General features: G+C 38.9%; 1 long non-coding RNA gene across 2 annotated transcripts in view; it reads right to left on the bottom strand.

The window, feature by feature from the left end:
• The window catches only part of LOC132710782 (uncharacterized), a 128633-nt gene extending 112783 nt beyond the window's left edge, over positions 1-15850 (bottom strand). Inside the window, exons 1-2 of one of the 2 annotated variants that reach the window (XR_015731117.1) lie at positions 15729-15850; positions 11560-11799 (exon numbers count right to left, since the gene is read on the bottom strand). This is a non-coding gene — a long non-coding RNA (uncharacterized LOC132710782). The remainder of the gene's footprint in view (positions 1-11559; positions 11800-15728) is intronic. The other variant, XR_015731116.1, reaches the window with a different exon arrangement.
• Positions 15851-16108: the final 258 nt, after the last annotated feature.

Raw genomic sequence — 16108 nt, 5'->3', positions numbered from 1 at the left:
AAGTACAGTTAGAGCTGACTGAGAGTTGGCTAAAAGCAGGTATTTTCACTGGACTTCTTATCTAGTTGGGTCAATTGTATATGCTGCTGTATCAGTTGTAGATGTGTCCATTGTATTGGATGAAACATGATGCTATCTGATATCATCTTAATGACTGGAGATAGTGAGATGGGCATTAAGTGCTGAAGAACTGGCATAGCTTTTTGGTTCTTGAAAATGTTAGAAACCTGTTTTAGATCAACGATTATCAAAAGATGGATTTGGGGGGGTCTTATATTATAGAAAAGTAGTGAATTAAAGTTCTCAATCTTATGGTTCTTGCAAGTGAAATATCCTTAGGGACTTCTTGGGAATGAAATAATTGGTGAAGAGCTGTTGCCCAAGAAGACAGTCTCTGGACTGTTTTTTTAAAAAAGAATATTGATACCCTTCAGCATGTTAGTAATACATCTGTTTTACTTCTGCTTTCTCTGGCAAACCTAATTTTGCTATCAAAACTATATACATAAAAATAACTTTCAACACATCATGCAATAGAAAAGTTGTATTAAATGATATAACAATAGTGAGAGTACCCCAAATGATGATTTATAGCATCTAAACATTTCCAAAGCTTTATCACCCTTGTAATTATCTAAAGAAATGGGCTAGCTTTTCCCCAGATGAATTTCCACAGGTATCTGGGAAGGGTCTGCATTGGTCTCACCTCTTGGCCAAAAGGAATATTAAGCAGCACATTGCCTCTTGAAAGACTAAGGGATAAAAGCTTCATAATAAAATTCCCTGGACATGTAAGTTGTATAGGCAGTGGATTTTGTCAATGAATTTAACTAAATGTAGAATTTATTTCAGCAGCTATCCATCTGCATTCATAAATTAAATCCAACCTGCTCAGATAATGATATCCTCTATCCACACCTGCCATGCACACATACAATCTTTTTTGAATTGTCCTATCATTGGATATGAGGATAATTCCACATATCTATAAATACATGTACCATTTTTCTATAAATAGAGGGATATAGACCAAATAAACGGATGAGAGTTCAGAAGAATTGTGACCTGATTTCATTCTTTTCTCCCCCACAAGATAGAATTTGAACAACAATCAGCATCTTGAGTTGTGTGTGGGCAATTTTGAGCATCAATTGGCAGAAATCAAACCACTGGTGTCTCCCTCTACTCTGTTGTTGTTGTTGTTAAAGAAAGCATCCTTTGATCTGGCATTTTTCAGATATGCTTGTTAAGAATTTCAGGAGTTGAAGGACAAGTAATCTGGGATAGCTAGAGAAAACTTTGGTAGAACCATTACAGATATACATTGTTTTCTTCTGAAAACAGCTATTAATCAGCTTATTTCTCACGTGGAAAGGAAACCAGTTAAGTACACAGAACTCTTTTTTGTAATAAAGGAAGGGCCTTCTTATTTCCTATCATTTTTATCAGCATAGGGGATATCAGCTTTAGGATGCACGATGCATGTACGTAGCATTATATCTTTTAACTCTACAGATTCACTTACTTTATAGGAAAACAACTTTATTTGGCACCAAAGTATCCATACCTAATTAACATCAACAGTATAAACTAACAACATATATTCACTCTTAAAATTAACAAAGAAGAGTTCGTGAAAGTAAGGAAGTATTCTCTGTTTGTGCTACTGTGGAAGCAATAGTAAGGATTTATATTGGATCAATATAGAAAAGGATTTCTAAGAACACTGGCTAACTGAACAGCTTTAGGATTTACTGAAGTGTTATTGGGATATTAATAAATAGATTCATTTGAGTAGAAGATGGAAGCAAAGCTGAGCATGAATTAAAAGAAATAAATTATGGTATGTTTTTTCTTTAAATTGGGAGAAGAAGGTGGTAACAATTAATTTTTCTCTCAAAAGGAATGGTTAAGCAGTTATCCTTAATGAGGATGAAGAAATGAAGAAATTCCCCTATAGGGAAAATTTCTGAAGCAATGCAGGAGAAATTAAGGGTCAAATATGATCTAAAATGTGTCACATTCTTAGTGGTGCTTAAACCTAAATGCATATGTTGATTAGCAGCCCCCTATACAGGGGTGAAATCCAGCAGGTTCTAACAGGTTCTGGAGAACTGGTAGTGGAAATTTTGAGTAGTTCGGAGAACCAACAAATACCACCTCTGACTGGCCCCAGAGTGGGGTGGGAATGGAGATTTTGCAGTATCCTTCCCCTGGAGTGGGGTCAGAATGGAGATTTTGCAATATCCTTCCCCGGCCACGCTCACCAAGCCACAGAACCGATAGGGAAAATATTTGGATTTCACCCCTGCCCCTATATATTCAATTCTTCTAGAATTTGTAGTGAACAAACTTGTAAAATATTCTAACCACAGTGTTTGTGATATCTACAGTATGTGTTACTATGAATTTACTCGTCTTTGCTGTAAGGATCTCACGAGTGAGACAGAGTGACTAGGTTCACTCTGTGGACTAAAACATGTTTTCTTTAACCATGATTATAGAATGAATGACATTTGGTTCAGCAATAAACCAACACTACAAGAAAATATTAATGTTTCTGGCATGTATTATGTATTTGATTGTATACTGTATGAACTAAGAGTTTTGATAGTTGAATAGGAATTGGAAGCCATACTTAATCCAATTTTCCATCAGGATATCACACCATCTTGATTATCTTCAGATTTTGTCTACAGCTCCTATAGAATAACAACTGACAGTAAGGCCAAAATAGACTTTGTGTAGTTCAGTAGTGTATAAAGAGGACTGGGGGGACTTTGATATGTAGGCCATAAAAGCTACCAGCTTTATTTTTATTTGATAAAGAACTTTCCTGCATACACCGAAGCTGTGACCTCAAACTTTGTCTGCGTAGGACACGAAGACTTAATTTGAGCTTCAGCTCATCGCTAGAAAAGGAAGACCTGAGATCAAGAGAAGCATGTCAGGGCACGCTCAGCTCATTAACAAGATCCCAGAGTGGTTCCTTTTCACACACATTACAGAGTGCGTTGCAACCTTGCAGTATGTCGGTGTGCAGAGAAAGAGCCTTTGTACTAATTTAAGAGCAAAACAATGTGGAGTCCTTTGGTATCTTTCTTTTTAGAATAAGCAAAAAGACACTTGCTACTGTCATGTTGCCTAGATGATATGCACCGATTAACGTGGAAACCAAGTGGCTATAATTTATTTCTGGAATGGATCCTCTGATTAATAACGCAATATAGGAAATTGCAAATTTACCTTGTGAAATTTGCCCTCGAATGTACTCGAAGCAGAAAGGGAAACCCCATCTGTTAAATATCTGCCTTATGTACTGCTATTCAAACTATAGGGAATTTTCCAGGCAAATGACCGGGATGGGGGAAGGCCTCCTTAACTGAAACACAAACCAAATTCCTCATATATGAGGAATTATATATACTCAGAATAAGCAATATTGAAAAAAATATAAAAATAAAAATACATGGCCTTCTTAAAAAAGAATTCGTGACAAAAAAAAAGCCAAGAATATTTATGGCAAACTTCCTTTCCTTTCCTTTCCTTTCCTTTCCTTTCCTTTCCTTTCCTTTCCTTTCCTTTCCTTCTTTCCTTTCCTTTCCTTTCCTTTCCTTTCCTTCCCCTTCCCCTCCCCTCCCCTCCCCTCCCCTCTCCTCTCCTTTCCTTTCCTTTCCTTTCCTTTCCTTTCCTTTCCTTTCCTTTCCTTTCCTTTCCTTTCCTTCCTTCCTGCTTTTCTTTTCTCTTTTCTCTTCCCCCATTCACTGCCAGTGTTTGCTTAAAAGCTTTAATTGCTTTAGACAAACTGATTTGATTCCATGCATCCTTCCCCCATTTTAATGTGTAAATTACCTAGGATTTGACTCTGATTATATTGATATAATTGCTTGTCTTCACATGACGCACAAGGCCACAATCTGGGTAAAACTGGTTAAGAAGAAACAGGTGTGGGCCTTCCCGATGAAAGCTCCCCACACGCGTCCCCCCCTACTCTAAAGGGGGGAAAAAATCCCCAAACAAAACCTTTTGATCTTTGTCACATTTTATTTGTATATAACCAGCCTGTGGCTGTTTTTGCTTTGTTATTTTTTTTTTTCTCCAGGGGGTGCCTGCAGCCAAACCAGATCTGCCTATGATCTTGTCACATTTCACAAGGTAAGCAGTGTCAGGCCTGGTTAGAAGATAAATGGGAAACTTGCAAGGGTAGAAAAATCCTGATGTTGCAGGTTCCAGGAGGTGAGGTTGCAGCAAGATGTTTCAGTCAGAAATGCCACTGACTGACTTGCTCTCTCAAAGAGATGTCAGGAAGCAGATTGATTCTCCCTCAGCAACTGAATCAGATTTAAGAAGCTGTGCAATTGGAACATAGAACTCATTTGTGAATTAAGTCATCACCTTTTTCTTCGACAACCTTCCAAAAGTGTCACCTAGCAACTTAAAAAAAAAAAATTAAAACATTAGGGGGAAAACAATAAATAACTGCAGAAGAAGGGAAGAAAAAAGTGGATAAAAGAATAAAAATATGAGTAAATAAATAGGGAGTTCATATAATTGTCATGAAATTTGAAGTTCAGTATTTCAGGGGTCCCCAACCCCCGGTCCATGGACTGGCACAGGTCCCCAGCTTGCCAAAAACCGGGCCGTGCAAACAAGCAAAGCCCCATCTGCAGGATGCAAGGCAGCATGCGAAAGCATGCCCCTTCCGGTCTGAAGAGAAACCTCTCTCCATGGAACCGGTCCCTGGTGCCCAAAAGGTTGGTGGGGGGCACTGCATTATTTCATTTATTAATTCAGATCAATGAAAAAAAAATTGGAAATCTCTATACAATTTTGAACAAGGTATTAATGTCTTATCATTATTCTGTTGATATAAAAAGGAAAAAAAGGCAGACGTTTGTATAAGGAAAAAACACTGAAACATAGATCGCCACCTTGAATTAATTATAAAAATTATAAAATTATAAATTATTAAAAAAAGTTCACCACCTTGAATTAATTATCAAAAATAATAAAGGCAGTTTTTTTTTTAAAAAAAATCTAAAAATAAATCTAAACCAATTTTTTTGGGGGGGGAGAAAATTACCTGATTTCTAATTCCCTCCTATGGTACTCTGATTGATAATTACAATGTATTTATAAGCCTTGGAATTATTTCTGATTGCAGTCCTTACATCAATTTTTTTCCCCCTTGAAATCTGTGCACTGGTTTGAGTTTGCCATGTTATGTGATATATGATAAAAAGAGATGTCATTCTTCCTTAAATTGGTCAATTGTCTCTTCTGAATCCACACTGCTAATTTTTCCATTGTTGTGTTTCTCCAAGTTTCGGTTCAGAGTGAGTTTTTTTTTTTTTTTGGTTGTTGTTGGCTAATGTCTCTTTCCCAATATTGCACAAGGTTTTGCCTTGTAATAGTCAACATATTTTTATTCATTTAGTTATTAAATTTATTTGCACCCCATCTCACTGTGGGCTACTGTGAGTAAATGTAACAATAGCAAAGGAATAAAAACAAATAAAAATAAACAATGGAAATACAATAATAAGAACTTTAAAAAGATAGGAGGAGGGGGAGCAGTAAGCACAGAGGGGAGGTGGGGTCAGCTGATTAATCATGTAGCCACCTGTAGTCTCCTCCCCAGACCAACCATCAAAGCCTGGTCTTCAGGTCCTTGCAGAAGGAAAGGAGGGTAGGGGCAAACCTCATCCCTTGGGGACAGGATGTTCATGAGGACTGATGCTATAACAGAGAAGGCTATTCTCCTGGATCCCATCAGTTAAGAGTTCCTTGACTACAGGATCCTTAGAAGGCTTCCTTTGGCAGGACGAGTAGGCAGGCTTGTCTTACCAGAATGAGATGGTTCATCAAGTAATCTGGACCTGTGCCATGGAGCACTTTAAAACTTCATAGATTATAACATTTTTTTATACTTATGTGTTCTAGCACAATTCCTATTTTTTTCAAAAACTTTTTCAACTCAAACTTTGTTTTTAATTCCCCTGCCCCCATAAATAGTGCTGTGCATTTTTCCCCCCAGAACTTTTTAAATGTTTTACATAATCATCCCATATGATTAAATGTTCTTTCTGTATTAGAAAACTTCCAACATTTTTATTTATGAAGCATGTGTAAACCTGGTTAGGAACTTGATGAGAGAATAGCCAGATATTGCAGTCTAAAGCAGGAAATAATAATAATAAAAAAAAAAATTCCAGAAGACGTTTGCCAATACTTCCCTATTGTTACTAAGATAATTACACAAATATCACTTGTTTTCATGGGAAACTAAAAGTCAGTTCAGTCAACATATCTTGGACTTAGAAAAAAAATGTCTTTTATAAATTCAGAGAAATGTGAAGCAAAATAGGGTTCCAAAGCAAGTGATGTTGGTGGGAAAAGGAACTTCAACAGGAGAAATTAACAGCACAGTGCTAAAGAATTTTAACAGGGGGAAATGGAGATAGCAGAAGAAATCAATGTGGAGATTACAGAAGAAGTCAACGCGTAAGATTTAGTGAAGAAACACAATGGATACTACAAGACATGGAAAATGGATCAAGAAACACATGAGGTCAAGAAAGCAAAAACTCAGAATCAGCTGAAATATATGAAAAATAACCTAAATTTAGAATGAATTTAGAATGAAAGGAAAATAAAATAATCGATATAACTCCTCTACTGCGAAGATGACAAATGCTAGCAGATAAAGAAAGACCAAGATTCTCTTATAAAAAAAGTTGTATTCTAAGAACAGGACAAGGGGAACTGAAGTTTGAATTGACAGAAACCACGGTGAATAACATTGAATTAGTATCCCAGGGTACTAAGGAACTAGCTGATCATCTTGCTGAACATCAGTGCATTAATTCTGAGAAATCTTGGAGAACTAGATGAGTTAGAAAGGAAAAGAGCAAATGTTTTTTTCTATATATTTTTTAAAGGTAGCAGAGAGGAAACTCCAGCAAACGACAAGGGTTTTCAGTCAAATATTGATATCTGGGAAGATTCCAGACCAAATATTTAAGAAATCTATTTGTAAATCTATTCAAGAAATCTTAATGTCTCCATAATACAAAAGTATGTTTTCCAGTGTATTTATGGAAATCTGTGCAAATCTTAGAAAAGGTAATTGAATTAATTAGAATTTGAATTAGTGATATTTGCTGAAAAAAAAAACCCTTTGTCATCAATTACAAACCTGCAATATGACGTGTCTATAAAAAGACAAGTTCATTTTTAGGTTCATCAGCTAAAGTATCATTTCCATTGAAGGCAATCGTATTTCATCTTAACTACTGTCCGTAGTTCTGAATCCCACACTCTAAGAAGGATTCAGAGAAATTGGAACAGGACCAGCAAAGGTCAATAAGAGTGATCAGGTAACTGGAATTAAGTGCTACACAAAGACATTATGAATGCTTAACCTCCAGAAGAGACTACTAAGGGGGAGTGTAACAGCTGTCTTCAAATGCCTGGAATGATGTCACGGGGAAGGTCAAGATGAGTTCTCTATTGTGTGGGACATAAAATAATTGATAGAGGTTAACAGGAAAGCAGGTTACAGGAAGACAGATTTCAAAGTCTGACTGATGGTTAGAAAAACATTCCTAACAGAGCCAGGAATTACTCAGTGAGGTGGTGATGTCTGCTTTGCTGCAGTATCTGTGTTGCAAAGTCAACGTGACAGGGATGATTATGGGATCAGAATCCTGCCCCTTTCAACATGTCGAGCCCCCCCTCTCTCTATACTGTATATATTACATGTTGTACATGTAATATATACATACATATAGTACATATACATATCTATCTCAATCTCAATCTTGATCTTGATCTTGATGTCTGTCTGTCTGTCTGTCTGTCTGTCTATCTATCATCTATCTATCTATCTTGCAAGGGAGCATGGTTGCCTGGGGGTTAAGATGTTGGGCTTGTCAACCAAAAGGTCGTCAGTTTGAGACCTAAGTACCATGTGATGGGATAAACTCCCATTCCTGCCCCAGTTCCTGCCAACCTAGCAGTTCAAAAGCATGCAAATGCAAGTAGATAAATAGGTACCACTTTGGTGGGAAGGTAACCGCATTCTATATGCCTCAGCATATAGTTACACTGGCTACATGACTACAGAAGCGTCTTTGGACAACGCTGGCTCCCTCAGCTGGGAAATGAAGTTGAGCACCACTCCCGAGAGTCTGACATGAATGGTCAGGGGAAACCTTTACTTTTCTATATGTTGCTTACAATTAAAAGGGGCAGGGCCTTGATTGCATGAGCACACAGATTTTTTTTTATTTTTTTAAAGCTCTCCTCCCAATGTGTTCAAGCAGGCCACAGAAAGTCCACTGTCTCAGATGTGCAATTTGCAATTCCAGCAATGACCAGCCCATTGGATTCAATGGTCTCTCCCACCTCTGTAATTCTAAGATGCCCAGGAGTCAAGCTCAACTCCAGGGTGCATTTAACTTTTTGACCTGCTGCTCTGGCTGCAATACATGTACACCAGGAAGAGATAGAAGAGATCATGACCTTTGAGAATGGAGACGAAGGAGAAGAAAAAGCTTTGTGTTTGTTTACCATACATTGTTAAAGGCACTAAAATCCTACCTGGTTGAAAGAGAACAGTGACAATCCTATTATTCTTCCAGGACTGAAACAGCATTTAAGCCATCTCTGTGCCTGTGAACGTGACACTGTCATACCTTAAAAATGAAGCAGGTCAAGACTCATCGTAATTTTTTTTTTCCTCTACCAGGTTTCTTTCAATTTGGCAATGGGGGAAAAAAGGGTTTTTTTCCTCAAATACTTAAGCTTTTGGGTGAAATTCAGGTAGGTGGGATATGTCTCTATTTACAAGATAGCAGATTAATGTCTCTCTTTCATTGTACCATTCTCTCACCCAGATTCTGCTGTCTTTTGATCTTAAATACTGAATGACAGTGATAAATAATATCAATGGGAATCATCAGAAGAAAACACCTTCACTGAACTTTGATGTGTTGGCAACCGGGAAGCTTTCAGAATATTGGAAAGATGGATAGCAGAAGTCCACAACACATACATTACCATTGTGTGCCATCTCACAGTGATTCAAAATACTACCATGGTAAATTCTAAACAATTTTCCCAAAACCCTACAGTCAAAATAGAAAAACAAAAGCCAATTTCATACAACAATACATTTGGAGCAAACCAGCATACATGTTGCACTGTGCTACTTGGAACATTGTACATCTTAAGAAGGTACTTGGTTGATACCTAGGACACTGGCAGCAACCCGTATCAACCAGTCAATGGTATTTGTGATGCATTTTTGAATGTTCAGTTGACTGAGTTTCATGTTTAATGAATAAAGTAAATAATAATAACAACAACAACAACAACAACAACAACAACAATAAGCCTACAAAAAACCACCTTACTCGGTACAGCTTACATCCTCCGACGATACCTTAACAGTTCCTAGGTCCTTGGTTAGGACTCGAGCTGCTGAGCTATTAACCAGCCTCAAAGGCTGTGAATCTCACTAAAGATTAACCAATAATAACAATAACAATAATAATAAATAAATAAGACAAAAGTCTGGTTCATTAATATTGCAATACCAGATGATGCACAAATTGAGGAGAAACAGCTAGAAAAAAAATAACAAAATATTGCAACAATATTTGCAAAATATTGTGATTTGCAAATTGAAGAATGATTATGGGGGAAGAAATCAATGGTTGAACCAATAGTAATAGGAGCCCTTGGAGCAATACCCAAAGGGCTACTTAGATACATGGAAATTTTGAACTTATTAGACCTGAATATCCTGAATTTACAAAAAAACCCACCCTACTCGAAACTGTGTATATGTTCAAATGCTACCTTAATAGCTCTTAGGTCCTTGGTTAGGACTTGAATTGTTACATTTTTACCAGTCCCAGGCAGTGAATCAAATTGAAGATTAACTATAACAATAATATAAATAAATAAATGCTTTGATAAATGCCTATTTCAAGAGTAAGAAGTATATGCTTGACAGAATCAAGGTGTAGGTATTCATAGATGTTCAACACATAAATAAAGCCCATTCTGTAATTTTGCTGGTCATGAGCTCTTCTTCTTCTTTTTTTTAAAGAAAAAATTGTAAATATAATTGATGAGGTTTTTCACAATGCAATAACAAAATGTAAAAGATCTCTATGATAAGAAATATCGGGAAAAGGAAATGGATAAATGAGGGAGGCAGCCATCAATCTGTGGAAGTGTTTTGCGGGAGGTCTCCCTTCCCTTCCCTTCCCTTCCCCTTCCCTTCCCCTTCCCTTCCCTTCCCTTCCCTTCCCTTCCCTTCCCTTCCCTTCTACTTGTCAAGGCTGTCTGCCCGTCTTCCTGCATATCTCTGTCTCAGTCTCTCTCTAATCCAATCTTATTTTTGATTTATATATTTCAAAGCCTGTACAACAAAAGGAGGGAGGTTTTCAGCAGTGGGGGGCTTTAGCCTATTAAAATTCATCATGATTTCTCTTATTCTGAAAAGGAGTAAACAAGAATCAGTTTCCCTTAGTAAAAAAGTTGGCAGAGGTTTCAGGTTCATTGAGAACAGACACTGATGGACTCTTAACAAAATGTTTGCCAAAGAATTGAGAAATATCAAATTAGTCCCCCCCCCCACTCTCTCCATGCGCACATGGGCGTGCATATAAGTGTGCATAAGGGGTGGAGAGGCAGAGGGGAAAAAGACTGGGACTGGATTTGTGTGTGGGAGAGGAAGCAGAGGATCACAAAGTTTGGCAGTGTTAATGAGTCACAGTTAAAACTGGAAAGTTATACCATTCCTATAATTATCTGACCAAGTAGATGTAATGGGTTGTTGTAAATTGGAAGGAAAACATAGGTTGCAATAGGGATTGCAACAGGAGTTGGTTGGCTAGGAGGCTGGGTCCAAAGTCTAGCGTGACCTCTGATACCCTCCTTTCTCTGTAGCTGCAGGTTTGCTTTTCGATGGCAGCCCAAAGTTTCTGGTGTGTGTGTGTGTGTGTGTGTGTGTGTGCAGGATCCACACTCACACATACACTGCCTTTTGCAATCACTGCCTCTCTTTGCTCTCTGCACTGATTTCCCCAAGCCCAGGGGATTAAGCTTGCCAAAAGCCTCCTTCCCTTTGAAGCATCTGATATGGATACCAATGTTTTTGGTTACTTTGGACTCTTTACATGCACGTATCATGCCTGGCTCCGTGAAGTCTATGCACTGTGGAGATGTATAGGCACTGGTGGAAGCAAGCCAAAAAAAAAAAAAGAGGGAAGAAGATGAAGGGTGTGTGTAGGGGTTGCTCTTGCTGTGGGAAAGAAACTGAAGAATTATGTAACGGGTTTTATTTCAAGTCTTGCTCTTTAGTATCTCAGATGTTTTTCCCCCAAGAATCGGAGATTCACTTCAAGCCAGTGTCACAAATGCAATCGCGTTTTCTAAGCTGTGTGGTTTTTTAAAATCACATTTGGAGAAAGGAGAACAGCTTACTTCTTTCTGCTGTGACACTTTTTGTGTGTGAGTGTGTCAGTAGTGGTATTCACTTACCTTCACTACCGGTTCACAAATGTGAGCGCGCACATGCTCAGAGCGTCCGTGATGACATCCAAGTGGGTGGGCGGAGCCTCCCACCACTGCCCCAATCGGTTCGCCCGAACCTTGTAGAACCGGTAGAATTCCACCACTACCGGTGTGTATTTTCAAGTCTTGATTCCTGGTGACTACCTGGGCTACTGTCCACAGTTTTCTTGGCAAGGTTTTTCAGAAGTCATTCCCACTGCCTTCTTCCTAGGGCAGAGAGAGAGAGAGTGAGAGAGAGTAACTGGCCCAAGGTCACCCAGCAGGGGTGGGTTCTACTTATCTTTATTACCAGTTCACAGTGGGGCCATGCGTGGGCGCGGGCGCTCTTCTGCGCAAGCGCAGAAGATTTTGCGCATGCACGGAAGCGTTTTGATGACTTCGGGATCGGTGGGCGGAGCCTCCCGCCAGTTTTACTATCGGTTCTATAGAACCAGTGTGAACTGAGGGCAACCCACTGCTGTCACCCAGCCAGCTCCATGCATAAGAAAGGACTAGAACTCACAGTCTCCTGATTTCTAAGCTTAATCACTACCCCAAAAATGGTTCTCCAACTTACTCTGGTGCTTAAATGAATCAATTTGGTATCGGTACTCTGCCATGGAGTTCCCACAATGTCAGTTGCCCAATTATCTTCTCCCTGCTTTGGGAAGGCCAGCTATCTTGCACAAGGGTTATTTTGTGGTTGTGGCATTGCCGCTCCTCTGTCCTTTCCTTCCTGTGCCCTCTCCCCTCCTCTAAAAAAATGCCAGATATCTATTAGATTTCCCAGGCTACCTTATCAGGAAATAGGATCGAAGCATGACTAAATTTCCGTTTTTTGTTTATTTAAATAAAAAGCACATACCAAAGCTCTGGCCTCATTTTGGAGTTTAAATGAAAAAAAAAAGTGGTGATTTGATGGCCAGGCAGCATTCCCTGATAACAATACTCAGATTATTTCTTTATTTGCTTATTTTGCAAATTGCTGGCAAATACACATGTGCGAGGCAGGGAGAGAAGTATATTTTTCTTGTTTCTGTATTTGTTTTGGGTTCTGTCTTGTTTCTGGATGGGCTCTGGGGTCCTTTCACACACCTCCATTTAATACAGAACCTACAGAAATACTGAAGGAATGTATGAATGAAATTTCTGCTGGAAGAGCAGAAGAGCGTTGACTGGCCCATGATATGTTTGGAGCAGCGGTGAAATGTAAATTTTGTTACTACCGGTTCTGTGGGCGTGGGGGAGTAATGTGATTGGGTGGGTGTGGCCAACTTTTTTTTTTTTAACTTCTCAAAGCATTTTTTCTACAACCTCTTCAGCTGAAGAGGTTGTAAAAAAAATGCTTTTAAAAGGCTCTGACGATCCCAGGTGAGCCACGCGATCATCAGAGGCTTTTTTTTTTTACTTTTAAAAGCTTTTTTTTTTACTTTTTAAAAGCTTTTACTTTTAAAAGCTGGGGGAGTAATGTGGCTGGGTGGGTGTGGCTAACTTTTTTTTTTTTTTTACTTCTCAAAGCATTTTTTCTACAACTTCTTCAGCTGAAGAGGTTGTAAAAAAATGCTTTTAAAAGGCTCTGACGATCCCAGCTGAGCCACGTGATCATCAGAGGCTTTTTTTTTTTACTTTTAAAAAGCTTTTTTACTTTTAAAAGCTTCAGCAAAGGCCAAAGAAAAAATGCTTTTAAAAGTTAAAAAAAAAGTCTCTGATGATCGTGTGACTCAGCTGGGCATGGGGGGTGGGCAGGGATTTTTGCTACCGGTTCTCCGAACCACCCATTGCCATCGCTACCAGATCAGGCGATCTGGTCCAAACCGGGAGCATTTCACCCCTGGTTTGGAATGTAATGTTTTAGATTCTCAGCATCTGAGTTGGGCAGGGTTGAAGATGCTAACCTCCAAATATTGTGGTATGATTGAGAGTAAAAGTACAGGTAGTCCTGTACTTTTATTACAGTTTATTTAGAGACGACCACTCAAAGTTATAGCAGCACTGAAAAAAGTAACTTTTGACCATTTTTCACACAATGGTTGCAGCATCCTCAGGGTCATCATGTGATCAAAATTCAGATGTCTGTCAATTGACTCATATATGTGATGGTTGCAGTGTCCTGAGGTCATATGATCCCCTGTTGTGACCATCTGACAAACAAAGTCAATGGGGAAGGAAGTTTAACAACCGTGTTACTGACAACAAGGGGACTCAGTGGCTCAGTGGCTAAGATGCTGAGCTTGTTGGAAGGTTGGAAGTTCAGCGGTTCAAATCCCTAGAGCCACGTAACGGGGTGAGCTCCCGTTACCTGTCCCAGCTTCTGACAATCTAGCAGTTTGAAAGCATGTAAAAAATGCAAGTAGAAAAATAGGGGCCACCTTTGGTGGTAAGGTAACAGCGGCTTTGGCGTTTAGTCATGCCAGCCACATGACCATGTCTTTGGACAGTGCGGAGACAAGCACTGCCCCCTAGAGTCGGGAACGACTAGCACATATGTGCGAGGGGAAACTTTACCTTTACGTTTACCTTTACCTTTACCTTTACTAACAACAACCACAGTGATTCATTTAACAGCTATGGCAAGAAAGATCATAAAGGTGAGTAAAACTCATGTAACAACTGTCTTGCTTAGGAACAGAAATGTTGGGCTAAATTGTGGTCCTAAGTTGAGGACTACCTGTAATATAATACCATGAGGAATTAAACTAGCACCCATCTAGGACCCAATGTGTACTTTAACCCTTCCCATCAGAGCTATTGTAAATATAAACTTTAAACTCCAATTGTGTGGGTGGTGACTCCTTTTAAAACTTAATCCCCATTAAAAATGTCCCCTGTTCTCTCAATTTCACCTCAGGGAGTAGAATTGAAGGAGTTAAGCGGGCTTGCTGGATCACTACCTTCACTTGCTGGAGTTCCTCCAACTGGGCAAAGGCCAAACCATATTCTTTTCAAATCTTCTAAACAACGTCTCCTTACCATATTTATCCGTATAATGAAGAACTCATGTCTGAATAGTCTCAAATCCCTGCATGATACCGAGCGAAGCAAACGCTACTCAGTTTGACAGTTTCCAAGCATTGTGTTAAGATCAAACAATGCACACTTGAACAAGAAATATCATGGACTACAATGCTAGCCTGCTGGTTCTTGTGCCGCCATTTGCTTCAATACTGTGACATCCCCCCCCCAATGATCTTCTTGTTCAAAATGGCTAAAATATGGTTTTAAAAATCTGAGGGGTTTAGCTCAGATTGTTGCATTGAATCAGTTGAAAATCAAGCTTCTACATATGCTGCATATTAAGTTAAATCAGACTAACGCCCTTTTCTATGTTTGCAGGGAGATCTCACGGAGTCTCATTTAAAGGGGACATTTCAGCACTGATTTTCATTTTTGGGAGATTAAAAGTGAAATATGTAACCACAAAGCTGGTTTATGTCATCCCCCATTGGAGCCAGCAGTAATGCCAAAAATTAGATATTTGATAGGTTTGTGAGAGAAACAGATGCAGAACGGATGCCTTTCCCACAATTTTGCCTTCTTCTTATCTTTAAGCTGGGAAACACACACACACACACACACACACCCAGAGAGAGATAGATACAGCAATCTACTTGGAGCACTTTAGCCATGAGAAAGCCACGATCGTACTTACAATCACAATAAAGCATCCCACCTTGATTTAAAACTAACATGGCTCTGGGTGTAAAAAAAACCAACAACCCTGAAAATCAACTTAAATAAAAGAGGGAAGGAGAAACTATTTCTTTGATAATAATTGGGATCTCACAACCTTGACCATAGCATTCAGCTTTCCACCCTCATTTTGGAAAGGTTGAAGACGTAGGTTGGAAATATAAACCTAGGATGAACAACCCCCGCTGTATATGCATATCTCCAGCCAATAATTAAAAAAACAATAACATCAAAATCTCTATTGTTTTTTGTTTTGGATGCAGTTCCTACATTGCTATTCTCTCCTTTCCCCCCCTTTTTATTTCATTCTGCCAGCTGTCTGCTAAACAAATATAGCCAGGTGGGGCTTACAACCCATGACTAAAAAACTCACTGGTGCAGCTGTCCAGCTCGCCCGGAGGAAGAATTCAGACAAATGGCACGAATGAAAAAGAATGGATTTGTTTTCAAGAAAGTAGCTACTGTACCTTTCTTGCTTCATTTTTGTTCCGTTAGTTAATTCCCAACCTTCTAAGATTTTGTAGCAGAACAATGGGAATCTCACTTCCAACATATTTGGTACGGCTTGAATTTCCTTAACATCTCTCTCTCTCTCTCCTCCCTCCCTCTCTCCCTTCCCTCCCTCCCTCCATGTATTTGTGTGTTTACGTCTGTATCTTGGCTGTTTTTCGTCCTACTAATTGTAAAAATATTCTGGTATCCTATGAGAAATTGCCAGTGAAGCATGCTGCACCTTAAGTAATACATTTTTTTTAAAAAAATATTGCAGGTTTTTGAATACATAAGTAGCGAGGATGAAGTTTGCTATTCTATACCCACAATCTGAGGACTGAACAGGCTTCTTTGC

Source organism: Pantherophis guttatus, chromosome 1 (assembly GCF_059756535.1).
Source record: "Pantherophis guttatus breed Tessera chromosome 1, ASM5975653v1, whole genome shotgun sequence".
Lineage (NCBI taxonomy): Eukaryota > Metazoa > Chordata > Lepidosauria > Squamata > Colubridae > Pantherophis > Pantherophis guttatus.
This window is presented reverse-complemented; position numbering and strand designations above follow the sequence as displayed.